Consider the following 17,568-nt stretch of genomic DNA (forward strand, 5'->3'; position numbering starts at 1 on the left):
GCCCCAGGAAAGGTCAGGGGACCCAGCTATCATCCCTAAAAAAAGGGTTCCCAAGAGCTCCAGTTGAATGACATTAGCAGAGGCACAGTTTCTCAGGTCTGAAGCTGAGATTGACAGTCAACTGAAGGGACTGACAGTCCCTGCTTCTTCCAGCACCCTTTCCACACCGGCCTTCCACTGGAGATGGGATTTGTATATTCCTGTCTCCTGTATATTCTGCTCCTGGAGAAAACATGGTGTTTACTTTTAGCCCACCCTGTGTGCTTCCACACAGCATTGCTCCCACACAACATGTGTATACTGCTGGCCAATTCTATAATCTCTAGCTAGGCCTAATGTGTGATAAGAGTGATCTGCCATGAGGCAGACTACTACCAGCCACAAACACATTTGCAACCACCCTTACAAGATAAGATAAGATGGGGGCAGGAAAGGCCCCACATACAGGTACTTTCTAATCACACAAGAATGTCCAGGAGCCAAAGCTGTTATGAAGACATGCCAATTACCACCAAAAGCCTTGTATGACTTGTAGGCCTTTTATGACTCCCACAACAGGCAAGCCTTTCCCGTTAGTATTTATTCTGTTGCATCTGGACACTGTCTGGATTAGACTTCTCAAACTTCCCTGTGTAAGTGAGTCAGTCTCTTGGGGATCTTGTAAGAAAGCAGACAGAGTTCAATTCCAAAGGTTTACTCTGAGTCAGGGTTTCTGACACATCCTGCTCCCATGTCTTCCTGTCCAGGGGAGACTAGTAGCAAAGATATGGATCACCAGCTTGGAGAGTGGGGGCCGTGCTTCACCTGATTTTCATTCTGGGGTTCCTTTTCTACAACAAAGGCAGAGGCCACCTTCACTTCTTAGTTACCCCATTAGCAGTTATTCAGGTTATTTGAAATTCCTCCATGATGACTCAGGCTGGGTCCAACTTTGTAATCCTCTGAGATGCTTCAGGTTACTCACCAGTAAAAGTAAAACAGAATCAGGGGTGCCCCCTGACAGTACACGGCATCTCAGATACCCAGCCTCCTTTAATTTGCAGCCAAGGTTAGGAACTCATCCCTGGGGGGGAATGTGGACAGCAGAGACCCATCTTTCTGGCTCCAGCCTATGCTGCTAATAGCTTTAAAAGACTGTGCCCACCCTTTGCCTTTAATTTTCACCCAAAGATTAACTGTAAATTCTCCCAGCCTGTTAACCTTCACCAGTCAAGTCTCTGAAGACAGACCAATGAATGCAGGTTTCTTCAAGGAGAACTTCTGGGAAAAGGGCTGTGGAAGCTCATTTTTCTTTGCTTTCTCTCATTTGGAGGAATTCACTCAATAGTTTGTGCTTCAGTACTTTGCCTCATGAAGCTATTCGTGGAAATATTTTTGGAGAAATTGTTTTTGTTTTTAAAAAACGTACAAGCACTCTAAGACAAAAACCCAACTAATAGGGTAATTAAATAATTACAACCCTTTATAGGCACCCAGGTGGCTGCTACCACTCAGAGAGTTCAAACAGATAAATCATTTAAAAAACATTTTTTTCCTTTCCTTATAAATGGGTTCACTCAAGCAAACTAAATATCTGGGCCCATTTAATTTTTAAGAGCAAAATTGAGAAGCAGAAGACATTAAAAATATGCAACAATGATCTTTCTCACAGATTTCTAGCCTTTCTCTCATCCTAGAAATATATCTAATGATTCACTCATTACTAGAAGTATGTTTTCAGGAGAAAAAAATTTTCCTTTCTACAAATCATTCCATATATGGTAACATGTTTTAAGTATATCTTATTTTTTTAAAATCTTTTATTTTTTTAACTCCCCTGCAACTTTTTTTATAATAAAAAATCACAGTATACATGGCTAGCACATATGTTTTTACTCAACAACAACAATAAAAAAGGATGTTATTAGGAAAAATCAGCCTAATCTAAGCAGAAGAAAAGATCCTTACCCCTCAAGAAACTGGGACAAGTTCAAGATTCTGAGCCAATGCCGTGTTCAGCCAACTCATAGAGCTTTCTTTTCTCTTACTTTTTGTTTTAAATTTATCTACTTTTATTTTGTGTGCATGAGAAGGTTGTCTGCATGAATGTCTCTGCTACATGCCCGGTGCCTACAGAGGCTGACAAGGCATTGGGTGCCCTGGAACTGGAGTTGCAGGCAGTTGTGAGCGGCTATGTGGGTGCTGGAATCAAACCCATATCCTCTGGAAGGGGAGCCAGTCTACTTAGCCACAGAGGCATTCTTCTTGCTACCTGAAAACTTTAGTTCTTTTTTGTTTGTTTGTTTGTTTTGTTTTGTTTTTCAAGACAGGGTTTCTCTGTGTAGCTTTGGAGCCTATGCCGGCACTCACTCTGGAGGCCAGGCTGGCTTCGAACTCACAGAGATCCGCCTGCCTGTGCCTCCCGAGTTCTGGGATTAAAGGCATGTGCCACCAATGCCCGGCAACTTTAGTTCTTATACAGGGGCTTGTCTGGAATATATTCGGTTATTTATTCCATCTGCCTGTCATCAAGCATGTTTTATTGTGCATCTGTCATATTTCAGGCACGTTTCTTATATACGAAATATGGAAGTCACAGTCCCTATCTTCAAAACTTTAAGAGCCAATGGGAGAAACCAGCTTACACACAAATAGGCCATGTGGGGCAGAGATGAAGAACTCAGGGCCATCGTCACACAGTGAACTCAGCGCTACCAATTTCGTAGCTATATGAGCTTAAGTTATTTATAGCCTCCATTTCTAAAATCTGCATAACAGTGCTGTGCATATCCCAGAGCTGTATAGGCAAAAGGAAATCTTTACGTAAAAGCGCTTTAGCCAAGTACCAGACATATACCATGCAAGCTAGGAATGGGAAGAAGCTCATGTGTGGCTCAGTATTAATAGGCAAGGAGTGACTCATGCAACTGGGGACAGAGTCACTACCATTTGAGGCCTTTATGAACACAGCTCATCCCTACTTAAGTCAGGTAGCCAAGTAAGGCTGGGATATATCAGGTCACTTGGAAGCCACAAAACATGCAATTTAGGAAAGGCACTGATACCGGAAATAGGAGAGGAATTACCTTAGAGGAGCAGTTCTCAACCTGGGGATTGAGACTCCTTTGGGGATTCAATGACCCTATCACAGGGGTCACATATCATGTATCCTGATATCAAATGACCATTTCACTGGGGGCAAATACCAGATATTTATATTATGATTCATGACAGTAGCAAAATTACAGTTATGAAGTAGCAATGAAAATAATGTTTTGTTTGGAGGCCATGACAACATGAGGAATTGTATTAGCATTAGGAAAGTTGAAAACAACTGCATTTGAATATGATCAATAATAGGTTTGCCCCAGATATCTTTGGACCCTGATAGCACATACTCTGTACACAAGGGTCCCAGCACAGTGTCACCTTCAAATCTAATAACAAATAGCAAACTATGCAAATGTACTAGGGTTGTCACACAAGGCAAGTCCTCTCTAAGAAGTGAGCCATGATGGCAGTCCCAAGAGCTTTTGAGAGCCAAACAGTTGACCTCCTTGGCCCTAACCGCCCAACTTGCTCCAATCTGAGTTGATAAACAAAATACAAACACAAGCCTTCCATTTAGAGAGCATGGGCAGAGCTGATAAAGGGTGGTTCTGAGAATATGGAGGGAAATAGATAAGAAAGGAAATGTCAAGAAAACCCTACAGGCTGGTCAGAAATCACAAAGAGCCCAGGAGCCAAGGACATGCTACCTGGAGTGAAAGGGCAGCAGGGAGTAAACAAGGGCTGTGATGACCAATCCTGGCTGTCAACTTGACAATGTCTGTAAAAAACTAAAACCCAAGCATTTTTTAAAAAAAAAATTTATTAGTTCAAATTAGGAACAAGCTTGTTTCACATATCAATCCCTTCTCCCTCTCCCTCCCACCCCACCCTCCTCCCCCACCCTTGACCTAACCCCCACCCCATCCACCCTCCACTCCCCAGGCAGGGTAGGGCCCTCAACGGGGGCTCCCCAAAGTCCACCAAAACCCAAATTTTATTGACTATGTCATTTGTGATGGGAAGAATTATGACAATTCTGTGCCATACCTTAAGGTGGAAGCCCACAGAAATGGACAAGGAAGAAGGAAGCTTTTGGTTTTAGCCTGCTTGCCCTCACCCTTGATGGCAAGTTCCGTCTATCCTGTTTCCAAGGCATTCCTTCCCCAATACTAGAACCTACTTCTTTAGGATTCCAATGTAGATTGCAGCCCAGTGGCTCTCTGGGAATCTTCTGGCACTCCAACACCAGATTGGGACTGCTGAACAGCTACCAGATTTCTGGTCTTTAAATTGTTGGATTACATGGAACACAGACTGCATTTAAATCCCACCCTCACCTCATACACAACACACACACACACACACACACACACACACACACACACACACACACACCACATTCAATCAGTTCTGTTCCTTTACAGCATCCTGATTAATACAAGTTCTGCCTCCACTTGTTTCATGAGGGCAGGCCAAAGGTTAGAAGACAAAAGATGCAGTTGCCTGAAAAGATAAAGATGGCAAACATTAAGTCAGAATAGTGAGCTAGGGCTGATCGGAATGTTAATCAAATGGCTATGTAAGTTACAGCCATGAGTGGAGCTCTGACATAACAGCCTTGGCAAAGCTCCACACTGTGGGAGTTGTCATCAACACCTCTGAAGAGTATGCACAGAATGGGTCACCGGTAGGATGGAGTTCTGTGAACCAGAATAGCCATCATTTGTTCCCTGTGGTAGGGCCTCACAGCCAGTGACCCACATCAGTGACTTGTCTTTGGTTGGCCACTCTTCTTTTATCTGAGCTCTGTCCTGTGTGCAGACATACCTAAACACTGTCTACTTCTTCCACTGTGTCTGGTTTCTTAATTCCTGCTCACTCCTAACCCCCCTTTTAGATTTCTTTTTCATTCTGATGATTCTCATTTTCCCCACTCAATGAATTTTTTTCATCTCTCTTTGTGTGCAGGGTGTTCATGGGGGTGGGCATGGAGACAGACATGAGTGTCTTCACCTTATTTACCAAAGTTTCTTGCTGAGCCCAGAGCTCACTGAGTCTGGCTAGTCTAGCTAACCAGCTTGTCCTAGCAGTCTTTTGTTTCCACGTACCAAATGCTGGGATTATAGGTGGGCCACCATATCCCTCAAGCTTTAATGTGGTGCTGGGATTTGAACTCTAGTTCTTATATTTGCAACAAACACATCATCTACCAAGCCATCTTCTCAGTCTCTCAGTGAAATTTTAACACTACAAATATTTCAAACATTTATTCACATACTATGGCCCTTCAGAAGGCCATAGACCATGATAACAACTAAGCTTTGTCTGTTTCACAGAAACCATTTTTTGTCTACTCTCAGGACAATGTCACCCATATTGAGTATGCACGTGTCTAAGCCCCCCCACTCTGCTTATATACATCAGACCCTGTCTCCCAGTTTCAAGCATCAGTTTTGATAGATATACCCCGTCACTTCTGTTAAAACAAAATCCATAAAGCTCATGTTTTGTTTATGCATGCAATAACACTTTAGGGTTCTACTAAAATTCAGAAATGTGGAAGAATTGCTTTAAAAAATACTGTCTGTGATAATGCGCTGTTCTGTGTGTTTTACACAGCCATGCTCTGTATGACAAATTCTTTGCTTCGCAGATCAGAACACCGGAGTTCATATGACTCCTGATGGTCAGCATCAGAGCCCAGAAGGAATACACTTTACCTGACTCCAGGGGCATGGCCCTTGTGTAAGCCACTCATTGTTGTTGTGTCAAAATATGGTGTAGTGCATGGCTGTTGTATTCCATTGCTGTGGTGAAGTAAAGCAGCATGGACACAGGATGATATGGAGTAACAATGCTGTTTGCCTCAGGATGGTACCATGTAGCAATGCTGTTCACCTCATGGCTGCCAGGAAGCAGAAAGAGAGAGAGACAAAAGAAGAGGAAAGGGTTATAGGCGCGATATGCCCTTCAACCCAGCCCCCACCCCCACCCCACAGTGACCAAGTTCTTCCAATGAGGCCCCATGTCCTAGTTTCCATCTCTCAATCACGCCATCAAATTATGAAGCCATCAGTGGATTAATCTCTTGATTAGTCGGACCTTTCTGATCCAAACATTTCCCCAAAGTCTGACTAGACTGGTGACTAAGTCATCAGCACCAGAGACTTGGGGATTATTTGTAGCCAAAGCACAATAGGCCTTATGCAGAGCTGTATGCTGGCGGGGTCTGGGGTGGGTGGGGGTGGGGGTGGGGGGGCCGTGTTTTCCTCTTCTCACATCACTGAAATTTGTTTAGAGTCCTAAAACAGGGCCCATTTACAAACGAGTAATAAAAAAGAAGTCAAGTATGAACCCATCTGCATTTCTGTGTGTTCTACACTCCCTACTAAGGCAGTGTGAGACAGGGAGATTAGCAGATATAAAATTTATTCAGCGACCATGGCAGCTGCTCACTAGTGAATCAGAACAGACTAAGTAATGGGAGTAGCATTCTGGTGGCCACTAGCTGGTTCAGGTGTCCTTCTTCTGGGTGTCCTGGAGGCATGGTTGGGGTTGCAGAACATGACCAGTTTGACTGATCCATATGAAATTGTCAATACCCAGTAGTTTTTGTTTTACAAAAGAACAATAAAATGAGTTCATTCAAAACAAAACTAAATTTATTTCTAGGAACCACCTAAGTACCTAGAATTATTCAAAAACACATGAAAGGCCATTCTTACATTCTCATTTTCATTTAGGAAAGCTGCTGGTGTGCTTTGACACACCAACATCTGAACCCTCACACAAACATACACATGAGCACACACACTACACACATACATGAGCACAAACATTTGTACCTACCTGAGCACATACAACCAACATCCACATACAGGAGCATACACGCTATGCACATTACACACACATGAACACAAACATACACACCTACATGAGTATATACAACAGACATCCACATACATGAGTACATATAATACAGCTATGTGTGTATTGCAATTCATACATGAGCATACACCATTGTGTACACATACATACATATATACATACATACATGAATGCATAGTGATCAATTCCCCCCGTTATTTTTTTTAAATACAGAATAGGAAACAGAAGGGTATGTAATGCTGAGCTGTTACAGGACAACAGTTGTTTTTAACCATATTTGCTTCTCTTTTATTGACTCTTGAAGAGGGGCATTTTTTAGATCTTACAAAGATGCATCTGAATTCTCCTTCAAGATAGAACAACAATGAATAGAATCAAATGTAATCTCCTGCAGAGAGTTGACAGAGGTGAGAAGCCATAGTGTTAGCCTATAAAGAAGCATGTAAGGCGGGGTCAGGGGAACACAAGGAGTTGTGTGTTTCTCACTGACTGTCAGTTAACAGGAGGCTGTCACAGCTCCCTGCTGTTGAAAGCATAAGCAGTTGATTTTCTGTAGCCTGGTTCTGATCTTTTCAGTCACTATCAGTTTGAAGCCTCGTGTAATGACACTGCTTGCAAGAGATACTCATATTTTCTATCCCAAAGCCTTGTTCCCAAATACTGTTGCATGGTAAACCTGAAAATGAGGCTGTAGCAATTGGCAACACAAGGAATTGTGGGGTTCCCTGAAGAACTTGCCTTTAATGAATGAATTAGATACTGTATCCCTCTAATGTAGGTCACTTAAGTCATGTTTATTTCTTACCAGAGTGAAGAATTTAGAAAAGTTCAAGGTTGGAAGGTTTTGTAAGTGAAGTCGTTAAAGTCTAGACAGAGCAGTCTGCCAAGTTATATCACATCTTGGAGGGTAAAGATATAAAATTCTATTGGCATAACCATAAAGTTTTGGTTTCCTTTCGACTCATATTACCTCATGCACTCCTCTGGTACTTAGTCAGAAACAGATTCAAGATCTGTTCTTGTGCTGTCGGATTCTCTGCTCTGACATAAGAAACCACATGCTTTACCGTGAGCGACCATTTCAACGCCCATCATAAATACACAGCTGTTGAGAAGTAGGCATTTCATCTACACAACAAAAACCCACAGGAAGTCCAAGGGCCCAGGTAGAGGTCAGCACTCTTGCTAAACAGTATTGATTTGAATCCTAAGTCCAAAACCTCGAGGTCTTTGTTTGCCCTCCCTAGTTGTCAGACTCTTGAGGTCCAGTCTTTGGCCCCTGGGGGTGAGCTAAAAGTGAGGTATTTCTGATGTTTCCTTGGACACTTTTGGTTTTAAGTTTCTTTTGGTTTTTCAAGAACACTGTAGGGACGTTATTGGAGAACTCCTAGGAGCTATCTTGCCAAGAAACCAGAGTCTGGTTTATAGCAAAAAGCTGGCTTTGCAAGTGGGAGAGATGCCAAATAGCCAGAGCCTGGGGACTTCTTTTTGAGAAGAATTCAAGAGACTGCCACATTTCTTATCTGATTCTCTTTTGCACTTGAAAATCACAAGACTTTGGCTAAGGTCCTTGCATGCATGATGTCTACGCATTGAACAGCTCTCTCTCCCTTTTATCCATCAGAATTCAATTTCTGTCTCTAATTATTCTTTGTTAGTCTGAATAAAAACTTTGCCTCTGAAATCAGAAAAAAAAATACCCTCCCCTGAAAACAGGACACCCTCTCTTCACTCTGCTTCCAGTATCAATGCTCTTTCCGTTGCCCATCACTATGTTTGCCAGATAACCCGTTATGGGAGTGCAAACCAAACATGAACAAATAAATCATCCTGAAAGCTGGGGCTTCCCAAGGGTAACATCAGAGATTATCAGTCAAGCAGAAATGTTAGCATTCATTTTTCCCATGTTGTAAGGCCCTTTGTTAGTACAACTTTTCCTTTTTTTTTTTTTTTTTTTTTTTTTTTTTTTTTTTTTTTTTTTTTGTAGAAAAGGCACAATGCCCTACATTATGGGAGGCATTCTATACCAATAGCAGTTAGTAGTTAGTCTTATGGAAGTGCTCTGCATTGGGCCCTGTAGTTCACATAAACACCCCTTACAGTGCACACTGTCCCAGTGCACACCACCTTACAAGGTCCTTGGAGCATTCAAAGATCAACCCTTTAGCTTTCCGATCTCAAGAGGAATAATCAGCCAAGCTCTCTGTGATGGCCCAGGCCAGAGGAGACTGTTCATTAGCAAGGGAGGATCGCTTCTGTCTGGGTTCCTGAGACTGAAAAGAGAACACAATCCCCAGTCAATCTGATACTGGGAATCGAGATTCCAGGGCTGGAAGCACTGTCATTTTGCTGTCTTCTCTTTCTCAGTGTTGTCTGATGTATTCTTTTTGTGATTTTTTTTATTTGTTTGTTTTTATTTTTGGAGCTTGTCCTGTAGCTCACTCTGTAGACCAGCCTGGCCTTGAACTCACAGAGATGTGCCTGTCTCTGCTTCCTGAGTGCTGGGATTAAAGTCATGTACCACTACTGCCTGGCTTCTTTTTGCTATTTTCTTTTTTAATTCATCCACATCCTTAGTGATTTTTTTTTCTGTCTGCTTGACCTATCTACTTTTGGTAAAGAGATATTGAAGACTTTCCAACAGTTATTCATCTAGTTCTTCTCATAGTTCTGTCAGGTTTGTCCCATTATTTTGACACTTCACTGTTTGGCACACACTTGTTAATAACTGTTATAGTTTGCTGAAAAATCAAGTTCATTATTGTTATGTAATGATGTTTTTCTCCATGATGATGTTCCTTGTTTTGAAGTTTGTGCTGTCTAAAGTTACTGTGGCACCTTCTCTCTCTTGTTAACACTGGCACATTGTTATACATGTTTCATCTACTCCATATATGCCTTTTTGTCTTAATTTTGTGTGTATATGTGTGCATGAATGTTTGTGTGTGTGTATGGACACATGTGGGTTTAGATGTCTGATCCCATGAACATGTATGTGGACACCTAAGTTTGATGTTGGAAGTCCTTCTCCATCATTCTCCACCTTATTTGTTTTGAGGCAGGGTCTCTCAATCAAACCCAGAGCTTGTAGATATAGTTATCCCCACTAGCCAGGGATTCCTCCTGAGATCCTCTGTCTTTATCTTCTGAGGCTGGAATAATAGACAAGCAGTCATGTCTACCTGGTATTTATATGAATTCTAGGGATCTGAATTCTTGGTCTTTTGGATTGTGCAGAATCATGTTAACTGCTGAGCCACAACCCCACTGGATAGAATCAACTGGGGAGAGTCAACATCTATGTCTACACTATCGAACAATAGCAGAACATCTATTCTTCTGAGCACCTAGATAGCCAAGGTGGTATTTGGAGCCATAAAACACATCTCGGAAACTTTGAGCCAATAGAAAGAATCGAGAACACACTTGAAGCAGACAAAAGTTTCAGCTTCACATTTCTGCAATGATTTCTGGAAGAAATCTGGAAAAAACTTCCGAAACATACTGAACTAATGAAAGTATGACTTACCAAGTGTGTGACCTAGGAAAACCATCCTGGAAGACCACAGTAGCAGATGCATATTCACTTTGGGAAACTTGAAAAGAAAGAGCAAATGAAATCTGAAATAGCAGAAGGAAAGAAATGAAAATGAAGCAGAAATCAGTGATATTAAAGTCTGGAAAAAAACCAATGGAACAAAAAAATCACTAAATTTTTAAAAAATAGGCCAAAGACCTTAGCAGGTACCTCTCAAAAGAGGCGATATCAACAGTGAGACTCAGGAAGATGCCCCACATCACAGAAAACCAGTGGTATGAGTCAACCGTGAGATACACCGTGACTATTTAAATGAACACAGTTCAGAACCAGGACAACACTAAATACTAGCAAAGGCATGGAGCAATAAGAGCCCTCATTTTCTCCTGGACAGAACTAGAAATCTCCAGCCCCTCCAAAAGGCAGCAGTGCGATCCTCTTACCTTGTAATAAAATCACAATTCTTGGCATCAACTCAGGGATGTCGAAAACCTAAAACTGCCCAAGAACTTACACATGGATGTTATGACAGTTTTATTCAGAATTGCAAAAAACTCTATCCTTCAGTGAATGAATAGGTAAAGAAACTGTGCTTCATCCAGATAATTAGGAATGAAAAGTAATGCGATATCAGCTGTGAAAAGACATGGAAGAAACTTAAATGCCTATTGCTAAGTGAATCTGAAGAGACCATCTGCTGAATGATTCAACTACATGGCATTCTGGAAAAGGTAAACTGATGACGACAGTAAAAATGGTTCATGCTTGCCAAGTCACAGAGGAGGGAAAGATGAACAGCAGAATACAGCAGATTTTAGGGCAGTGACATACTGTGAAGAATATCGTGATTCATTCATCTAAACCTGAAGAATGCCCAACACCGGAAGTGAGCCAGATGTCAGCTATGGACTCCAGGTGACACTGACACACCAGCATAGCTTTGTCAGCCACACAGATGATCACTAAGTATATATTCAGGAGTAGAGGGGTCATCTTGGAATTCTGAATCAAAGTTTTTGTGACACCAGAGAGGCTATTCTTACCAATGATGCACAGGGATTCCAATTGTCCCACACCCCTGCCAATATTTATTATTTTCTGGATTAAAAAAAAATAGCAGCTATCCTGTATGCAGCATGCTGTGACAGTTTTCTGACTTATTTTTCCTTTTTCTTTTAATCTAGAAACTTCACTATAACCTGACTTTACTCTCACATAAACACTAAATACTAGCAAAGGCACCTCTGAAGAGGTGGTGTCTCTTTTTCCATTCCTCAAGTCTATGTTGGCCTTGTGATTTGCTTTGACCAGGAGACTGGGATAGAAATGGTGTTGGCAGAGCTCTGAGCCTCAGCCACACTGTTGCTCCCATTCTTGGAACCCTGTCCAGCCACAATGAAAACCAAGCCTGGGCTAGCTGACTTAAAATGAGGAATAAGTGTTTCCATTATGTCATTGTACCAGCTGACAGTCAGCCAACAGCCATACCTGACCCTGAAGCCATTCCAGCCATGCAATCTACAACCATCCCTTACCTCAGAACTACAGAGACATAAGCCAGCTCAATGAATATTCAAAGAACTACCCAATGGGGATGCACTCATGCAAAAGTATTTATTTAGGTTGCTGATATTTGGGAAGCTTTGTTATGTAGTGGTACTTAGATTATATGTGACTTCTTTTTTTTGTTTGCTTGTTTTTGTTTTTTTGTTTTGTTTTGGTTTTGGTTTTTTGAGACAAGGTTTCTCTGTGTACAAGCCCAGGCTGTCCTGGAAATTGCTTTGAAGACCAGGCTGGCCTGGAACTCACAGAGATTCACTTCCCTCCGCCTCCCAAGTGCTGGGATTAAAGGCCATGCACCACCACTGCTTGGCTATCAATGACTTCTTAAGACAAAATCAAGAAGTGGCACATAAGAGAATAGTAATTCTGAGGACCAATTGGATCTTGCACATGGAAAGCTTTCTTTCAATGCCTGATTCTTAAACAAGTACTTGATGTCATTATCAAAAGGTAAACACTAGAGTGTGAGCTAAGGATATTTGCATAAACCACAAAAGGGCCTAGAAAGAATGTCTCATTTCATAATACTCAAAAATAAAAATAAACACAAACAAGTATTTGTATTAACCAAAGAAATATTTCCTTTGGGGCTTTGATCTCCTGACCCATGTGCCACACTTGTACACAGGATCCTTACACTCTACCAGCGGTATTTCAAGGAAACATGAGAAATCATTTCAGTAGCAAATTCCTGTTTCTCTTTGCCTTTAAGTGAGACTTAGGCACAAAATAGTGAAAAGCATCATGGCTGAAGATCTCTCCTAGTCAGAGAGCAGAGGTCTTCAGTGGATGGAGTGATCAGCATCCCCCAAAATGTGAATGAAGATGTGTCCCTCTGTAGAGCAACCAGGACAAGCCTTTTCTATGCAGTCTGATATGAAGCCATTACCAGGGTTCATTTCCCAGCAATCCCTCATATCTGATAGCCACCATGGTTCAGTTTGACTCTAATTTTCCCAAAGCCTAAGTAGCTTTTCTTCTGAGAAAATTAAGAAAGAAGGAAAGTGAGACTAATTTATGCAAATACATGCAACACAAATCAGACCGTTTCTGCCAGAAATCACAGTCTCTGGAGAGATTTAGTGTTTTCTCACTTTGCACAAGCTCCCATAACATGGTGGCAGTGTGCCCAGGCCACCATCTTGGCTTTGTGATAGTAATTTGTTCATTTATCTTTAAAAATAGAGACAATTTAATCTAACCTGAAAGTTCAGTAAGTGAATGACAAGGAGAATTTCAGTGGCTGCAGTCAATTAGCCAAGCCTGTCAAAAGCTCCTACCTATCCCACACCTGAAATCTAAAAGACTCGAGGAGAGTGGAGTCATTGTCATGCCGAGAAGTATCACAGAGATGATGAGGAGGACATGGAAATATCAGAGTCAGGGGAGGTCAACTTTATAAGCTCAGGCCCAGCAGAATCAATTACTAAACGCAAATGATAATGACTTTAAGCATGAATGCAGGAGCTGCGAAGGTAAAGACACCGGGCATGCATACACGGAAAGGAAGTGTAGAGTAGAAGGGGGAAGACATTTAGTGACAGCTAAGGGGTGTGAGGAAGAGGAACAGATATTAGGAGGTGGATGAGAGTATTGTGGGAATTACCAATACAGAGCCATGTAAAAATACAAGGGAATTTATTAGGGAAAAGCCTTACTTAATAGCGACCTAGCCAGCCAGCCGGACAGCAATAAGTACAGAAAGCCAAAGATGAAACGGAAGTAGGGGCCTTCCTCATGCGTGCCCCTCACTCTTAAACCTTCCCTACATCACCCTGACCACGCCCTCGAAGGCGTGGTCAGGCACACCTGTAGCAGCCCCTAGCAAGCGTGGTTACAGTTTCCCCTACAAGAGAGGGCTATGACAAATGAGAGCAGCAAGTGGGGATTGAAGCCGCTAGAGAGAAAGGGACAATGCAAGCAGAAGAGATGGGATTAAGAATGTGGCTATGATACGGCAGGTTTAAAAGGCACAACTTGGTGTTAAATATGTAGTGTTATCTCTTTGGCTATAATGAAAACGAATTTAGCTTTACAGCTTTCCTTCATATCCTTATCTCTTTCCCTTGTGGTTTTAAATAGGATCAAGTCAGGATTTAAACTTGGACAATTGAATATTGCAAATTGTCCTCCCTCTTTTTTTCTTTCCCTGAAAGGCCTGGGTTTCCTGGGATTCCATCTATTGCTAGGGCACCATCCTGGCTCTTGTGATGATGTAGCTTGATCTCCATGTCCACCAAACTCTAGCCATTTCTCCTCCATGATTGTCAGCTGCAGGAACTTTGAAGGTCTTTCCCAGGGGGAGAGAGGATACTTTCTAAGATTCGGGGGGTATTTTCACAAATTTAGTGGGTTTATTATTGAAACATACTAAAGGTCTGGAGAGATGGCTCATCCCTTAAGAACACATGATGCTGTTGCAGAAGACCCTAGTTGGTTCCCAACTCAAGCCTAGTGGTTCCCAACTGCCTGTAACTCAAACTCAAAAGGGATCCAAGGCTTCTGGCTTCCACACACAGACATACACACACATGGATGTAACTGATAACAAAATCAATCTTTACAAATAAAAAAAGATAATGAAGGAATGGAGAGATATTCCCGTGGGTATAATAACTGTCATGCAAGCATGGAGATATGAATTCATGGAGATGCCCAGAATGCACACAAACCCAGACACTGCAGAAAGAGCCTGTATTCACAGTATCCTTACAAGGAGATGAGAAGCAGAGACAGGAAAACCTTGGAAGCCGGTTAGTCTTCCCTACACAGCAGCGAACAATAGAGACCTGCTCAAAGAAGGTGGGATGCAACAAGCATTCCCCAAGGATGCTGGTGTAGCATAGCACACATGTACCAGCATTTGCATACATAAACAGATTTCACTAAAAATTCTTTAACAGAAACACTAAATAAACTAAAATCAGATGAAAGTAGAGCTTTGTAAAAGAAGCAAAAGAGGAAACAAAGAAAGTAGTAGTTATAAGTAAACATGTTAAGCCCACCAGGGTGTCAGGAATAGCAACAGAAGCTGCAAGATCCCTTCTTAGAGACAGAGGATTGTATTCCCTTATACCCTGGTAGCTGGGGCACTGGAACTTCCTGATGCTGATTCTTGGATCCTACAGGGAGCTGTGGGAAGGATCAGGTGTCTCTTCCACATGGAATGGATTGAGTTGTAGGAGAGAAACTCTGAGGTTAAGGCAGCTGAGTCATTTATAATGAGCAATAAATATACTCAGTAGGGAGACAGCATTCTACAGAACTGTGCTCACTCAAAAGAATGTTCTAGGAAACGTAAAACTCTTGCATGTGCCACTGTAGGATGTACAGAAATGTAAAAAAAAAAAAGAAAAGAAAAAAAAGAAAGGTCTTTGAGAACCAGCTCTAGACTTCATTAACTTTAGAATCTTTACATCATTTTGTCATTTCATTAAGAAATTGGAAAAAAATTTAAATCCATGTGTGTGTTTAGAACATCTTTTGTTCCTAAAACCCTGAGGTTATCCTTCATTTTGTTATAATGAATATGCTGCTTCAGAACAAAACAAAATTAACCCAGCTTTTAAAATAAGATTTATTTATTTTTCTTGTGAGCATGGATGAGCCTGCGTAAGGTTATGTGCACCACATTGTGTGTGTGTGTGTGTGTGTGTGTGTGTGTGTGTGTGTGTGTGATCCCATGAAGGCCAGAAGAGGGCGGCAGACACTCTGGAACTGGAGTTACAGGCAGTTGTGATTGCCACGTGGGTGCTAAGAACAAAAGTCCAGGCCTCTGCAAGAGCCATAAGCCTTCTTAGCCACTGAGGATGAGCTTTTATTTGTATAGAGTGCTTTGATACATTATAATTGGAAATGAACGGTCTTTGTATGCATAAGGACACCCTGACACACAAGTCTTTCCTCCCATCGTGATGATGAATTCACAGTGATGTGCCCTTACCCATTTATCTGGTCTTTTTATATATATAAAATGAATGGTGCATGCCGGTAGATCGAGAAAAAATATAATAGAGACATCCTTATTATGTTAATGTCTTAAGGGTAAATATTGCTATGCTTTACACATATGAAAACATCACAATGAATCCATATCTTTATATGCTAACCAAAAATGTAATTTACAAACTTTTTCTTCATGTTTCTTTTTCATAGACCCCATTTCACTGTTCTCTTCCTACACAGATGGAGGATAGTTTGACTAAAGAACAAAGTACAGATAAACTATGTCCTTGCTGACTGAAACATGATGTGTCTAACTTATAACCAGGCAATGGTGGGATGATAAATCTTTCTGTGTATAAGAAGTAAGCGGAACATCCAGCCTTCCTAAGCATATCCCAGGACATAGCAAGATCTTCCAGCATATGGTCTAATTCTAACACACAACCAAACTTCTGAGCTTTCTCCTCAGCTGTCACTCATAGATGAAAAAAGTCTTGAAATATCACTGAGATCACTTAAATTTCCAAAATGTATATATCATGCATCACACAGAAGAGACAGGAGGAATGAACCAAATGGAGCCACGCATGCAACGCATGCATGGGCTTCCTGAGAAGCTGGTATCTGTTGGCTAAAATTACCCTCAGAAAACACTCATCCTTCAAACAGCTTAAGGGATTCCTGGAATGTCACGGTCAAGCTTGAATCAATTCCTTGGTTAATTTCCTCCAAGACAATACAAGATTATGTTACACTGTTTGTTCCAGTCTGGAGTTCCTCCTATATAAAAATACAAAAAGCTATCAATGTGAAAGAAAGTCAAAGCCTATTGTGGAAAGCTTTATTTCCCCTGTGAAATGAGACTCCTGCCATGTACAGTCTGCTATATTTGTCCTCACTTTGCCACCGTGTTATGTGCATCGAGGCATACGGAAGCGACGTCCTGCTTAAATTAGCGAGACTTGTTGCTTGTCTCACACTGGATTAGGAACAAGGCGCCTGAATCAGGCCCATCCTTCTCCCCCTGACATTGGTCACAACCTCTAGACTAGCTGGCAGCTCCTCATGAATCTCAACTATTCGTCAGACTAAATCAGGCGCTATGCCACTTCACCACTCTTTTATCACAGGAGCCTTAATTTGGAGACACATTCTAAACTTTTTTTTTTCTATTTTCTATCTGTACAAACATGTTGCCGTATACTTTCACTATATTCCCATAAATTAATGGATTTCCAGTCCAGATCATTTCCAGGAGAGCCAGGGCTTTCACATAGAGAAACCCTATCTTGATAGATAAATAAATAAATATCTAAAACATCACTGCAGTGATGATGTAATATTTCTTGAAGGGGACTAAAACAATTATCCAAAGGATGCTTAGTTTCATGTGAGTGTAATGGAAGTTACAAAGAGTTCAAATAATTCTGGCAGATACTGGACCTGAGAGATAGCCCAGTGGGGAAAGGAAGAATTTTACTAGACATTTAGTCTTCTTTCATAACTTTAATTTTTACATTATATTCTCTCTCTGTGTCTCTCTGTCTCTCTGTCTCTCTGTCTCTCTGTCTCTCTGTCTCTCTGTCTCTGTCTCTGTCTCTGTC

The 17,568-nt window shown here is 41.5% G+C and overlaps 1 long non-coding RNA gene across 1 annotated transcript; it reads right to left on the reverse strand.

Annotated features, from left to right (window-relative positions):
- Positions 1-3,972: 3,972 nt before the first annotated feature.
- LOC103160828 lies at positions 3,973-11,096 on the reverse strand. Its single transcript, XR_003480243.2, has 4 exons — positions 10,900-11,096; positions 10,448-10,539; positions 5,751-5,935; positions 3,973-4,533 (listed from the first exon to the last, which is right to left on the reverse strand). It is a non-coding gene; the product is annotated as an uncharacterized LOC103160828 (long non-coding RNA).
- Between the last annotated feature and the right edge of the window lie 6,472 nt (positions 11,097-17,568).

This window comes from Cricetulus griseus, assembly GCF_003668045.3.
Source record: "Cricetulus griseus strain 17A/GY chromosome 1 unlocalized genomic scaffold, alternate assembly CriGri-PICRH-1.0 chr1_1, whole genome shotgun sequence".
NCBI classification, from domain to species: domain Eukaryota; kingdom Metazoa; phylum Chordata; class Mammalia; order Rodentia; family Cricetidae; genus Cricetulus; species Cricetulus griseus.